The sequence below is a fragment of the Gopherus flavomarginatus genome, chromosome 1, assembly GCF_025201925.1.
Source record: "Gopherus flavomarginatus isolate rGopFla2 chromosome 1, rGopFla2.mat.asm, whole genome shotgun sequence".
Lineage (NCBI taxonomy): Eukaryota > Metazoa > Chordata > Testudines > Testudinidae > Gopherus > Gopherus flavomarginatus.
The window spans coordinates 166238163-166242624 of NC_066617.1; positions in this window are offsets into that span (position 1 = coordinate 166238163).

Sequence of the window (4462 nt, forward strand, 5' to 3'; positions counted from 1 at the left end):
TTGGGAGATGGTGGAATCTCCTTCCATAGAGGTTTTTAAGGTCAGGCTTGACAAATTCCTGGCTGGGATGATTTAGTTGGGAATTGGTCCTGCTTTGAGCAGGGGGTTGGACTAGATGACCTCCTGAGGTCCCTTCCAACCCTGATATTCCAAGATATTCTAGGTGAGATATACCCAGATAATAGTTTAGTCTTTTCTGGGCTGTAATACTTTGGTTTAATTGTTGTTTTTTGAGTTTAGTGTGCTGGGTGGTGTTGATGACCTGATATGAAGAGGAGATCAGATAAAATGACTTGGTGGTCCCTTTGGGCCTTAAATTCTATGACCATAGGAGGCAATTCATACCTCATGCTACAAAGGAAAGCAAAAACAAAAACAAAAAACCCAACCCAAGGTGCCTGCCAATCTGACCCAGAGAAAATTCTTTCCCAACTCCATATGTGTCAATCAGTTAGAGCTTGAGTATGTGGGCAAGACACACCAGCTAGGCAACTAAGAAAGTGAGTTCTCTGCACCACCTCAGAGCCCTGGTCAACATTGCTTGGTGTCCTAGTCCAGTTATGACCAATCTCTGATGCTTCACAGGAAGGAGGGAAAAAAAAAACAGAATACATCTGGCCAATTGTGTATCAGAAAAAAATATTCCTTCCTAACCCCCGGCAGGTGATTGGCTGAATCCCTGGAGCATGGAATTTGATTATAGTCATAGAGCTGCAAGTGTTATGAGCATGTTGAGTGCAATGCAGGCAACCCTGTTCTCCCCATGGCCCAAGACGGAAGGGGATGAACAGTGGGACTCATAGATCTATAAATTCCAAGGCCAAAAGGGACCCCCAAGACTATCCAGCCCAAAGCTGGATTAAAGCATATGTTTTAGAAAGACATCTAATCTTGTTGTAAAGACTCCAAGCTATGGTGAGACTACCACCACCTCCTCTGGTAAGCTGCTCCAATGTTTATTTACCCTCACTGCTAGGGAATTATATCTTAATTCCAGGCTAAACTTGTTTAACTTCAGCTTCCAAACATTGGATCTTGTTTTTGCCTTTGCTAACAAGATTGAAAAGTCTCCACTATCAGATTTCTTTTCCACATTAGTACCTATACACAATGACCAAATCACCCCACAGCCTTCTCTTTTGATAAACTGAATAAATTGAGCTCCTTAAGCCTAGTATCATACTTTTGTTATCCAGCCCCTGGATCATTTTTGATTGATCCATTGATCATTTTGTGGCCCTCCTTTGAATTCTCTTCAGTGTTTCCACATCCTTCTCAAAGAGTGGACACCAGAACTGGACACAGTATTCTAGTAGCAGTGTTACCAATGCTGTGTACAGGGACAAGATCATTTTCCTATTTCTTCTCGATCCTCCCCTTTTCATATATCCAAAGAGCTCATTTGCACTTTTTGTCATGGGGGGAATGTCAGGGTGTTCCCACTCCCCCTTGATCCTGCCCCCCGCTTGCCCCTTCTCCATATGGAGCAGGGTGGGGACACGACAACGCTCAGGATGGAGAGAGCTTGCTGGCCGCAGCTGCTGTCTCAACTTCCTGATCTACTTAAAAAGGCAATGTTCTTAGAGTGCTGTGAGCGTACTTAACGGGGCAATGCGCGCCTCTTTCATTCTCCCACACAGGGTGTGTGTCTCTGTCTGCCATGTTGTCTCCGCTCCCTCCATTCATGCTGCCCTGTAGAGTGAGAGGCTACATTAACAACGTGTTAACCCTTGAGGGCTCAGCCAAGTGCTAGTTCATCATTTAGCAGTAAGGCATTCCCTGGGAAATATCCCACCCTCTTCCAACCTCTAACTTCACCACCTCAACCAAGCTTCAGGATTATCATGGCTGTGTACGGTATTAAATTTTATTTAAAACTTATACTGTGTGTGTGTGTGTGTGTGTATGTGTATAAATATATATACACAATATAGTCTTTTGTCTGGTGAAAAACATGTCCCTGGAACCTAACCCACACTATTTACATTAATTTTTATGGGGAAATTGGATTTGCTTAACATTGTTTTGCTTAAACGCACATTTTTTGAAACATAACTACAATGTTAAGCAAGGAGTTACTGTACTAAGGGCTTGGCTACACTGGCGCTTTACAGCGCTGCAACTTTCTCGCTCAGAGTGTGAAAAAACACCCCCCTGAGCACAGCAAGTTACAGCGCTGCAAAGCGCCAGTGTAAACATTGCCCCAGCGCTGGGACCGTGGCTCCCAGCGCTGTAAGCTAATCCCCTCAGGGAAGTGGAGTACGTGTAGCACTGGGAGAGCTCTCTCCAGCGCTGGCGCTGCGACCACACCCGCACTTCAAAGCGCTGTCACAGGAGCTCTCCCACAGCAGCGCTGTGCAGCTCTAAGTGTAGCCATACCTTAAGTCAAATGCCATGGAGAAATCCAAGTATATTATGTCAGTACACTTGCCTTTATCGGCCACACCTAGAACCTTGTCAAAATACAACATATTAGTTTTACAAGACCTACATTCCATGAAACCATGCTAACTGGCATTATTTGTTGATAGATTCCCAGATTAACCATTCAATTATTTTACCCAGGATTGATGTCAGGCTAATTGGTCTGTTCTTCCCTGGGTCATCTCTTTTATCTTTTTTACAAATTGAAACAACATTGGCAGTTCTCCAATCCTTTGAAATTTTCTTGGTTTTCCTGTATTTATTAAAAACTAACTTTTAATGATTCAGGGAGATTCTCAGCTTGTTTCTTTAAGACTCTTGGATATAAGTTATCCAGGTCTGTTAATTTGAAAATGTTTAATTTTAGCAGATGCTTCCTCACATCCTCCTTTGTTATAGGTGGTAAACTTTCTAGTCCATCAACATCAACATATGGGATGGATATATTCTCCTGCTTCACTTCAACTACAAATAGAACTATCTATTGAATATGTCTGCCCTTTCTACATCACTATTTGCAATTTTACCACATTCATCTATACATTACCTAGTTTTCCCCCCTAATATGTATTTAACATGCTTACTTATTGCCTTTAACTCTACTGGGCGTTGATGCATCATTGATTCCTTTAGCTTCCCTTATCATTCATCTAAATTTTTAATCTTGTAATTTATAGCCATTGTCATTAATTTCCCCCTTTTTCCATCCTTTGTATATTATCATTTTATGTTTTATTGCCACTTCCACATCTCCTTTTAAACAGAATGGCTTCTTCCCTGGCTTAACCTTTCTGTGTCTGTGTGATCTTGGCTTTTTGAGCATCCGGTACAACATCCTTAAATGATCATGGTGAAAATTGGTTTTGATCGAGCTATTACCCCTTTTGCATGTGCAGAACATTCTGAACAAGTTCTTTTCCCCTAAGGGCTAGATAGTGCTGTGTCAGCACAGTCCTGCATTGGAAACAACATAAAGCCACAGCCACTCAGGGTAAGCAATGGAAGCATTCTGTCTTAAAAGACTCACAATGCCTTCTGGAGCTTCCTGGTGCTTAAGGGAATGCTGCACAAATTTCTACACCCCTTTAAGGTTTGCAGCATATTATTTCTGCCTAATACAAGTGCCTATTCTGCACACCAGGGGAGTAATGAGGGAACAGTCACTGCACTCTCCTAAGTTCAGGTAGTGCAATTTTGCTCTGCCCTCATATGGGCCACAGGCAAGGTGGGGTTCCTTCTTCCCACCCCTGTGTACTGAGTTGAAATATGGCCCAGAGAGAGGAATTAACATTTTGACTCTTATGAGGAATTCCTTACAATATTTGATGACTATACTATACTGATCCAGTATGCCCTCGCTTAGCTTGTTAGATCTACCAGAGTGACAGCACAGGGAGATATTACTATAAGCTTTCTGATAGACTAATTTTGGATGGTACAGTAATTTCTATAGAGAGAAATGTGGCCATATATCTCTTTGATATATTTGAAACTTTGAAAGTGAAAATAAAATAAGGGATTCCTAAACTCTACCTGAGTACCTTCAATAGCTTTTATTTTTATTCCTTCCTAAATATTTGCTAAGATATGAGTATTCTGAAGAAGAGTAGCAAAATATTCTATTTTTATAAACCCTTGGAAATACTGCATATGTGTACCTGCATGTTTTGCCTACGTATACCTGCATGTTAGTCTACTGTATAATATTTGACAAAATACTAATGTGGTAACATATAACTTGAGCCAAATTCTACCCTATAATGCACGCATGCAGCCCATACCAATTCTGAATTTGATTACTGTAACATTCTCCTTTCCACACTTCTCACCTTCCATCCTCCAGTCTATCCAAAATACTGCCACGTTAAATTATTTCTGCTCATCACCTCCAACTCTGAATTTCCTAATTGGGTTCCTATCTCTAAAACCAACAAATTCAAGTTACTTATCCTTCCCCTGAAGCTCCCACATAATCTTACAACTACTGCTATCTCTGATTCCTTTTCTTTCTCTTCTTTTAGTAACTTTTCCAAACTGT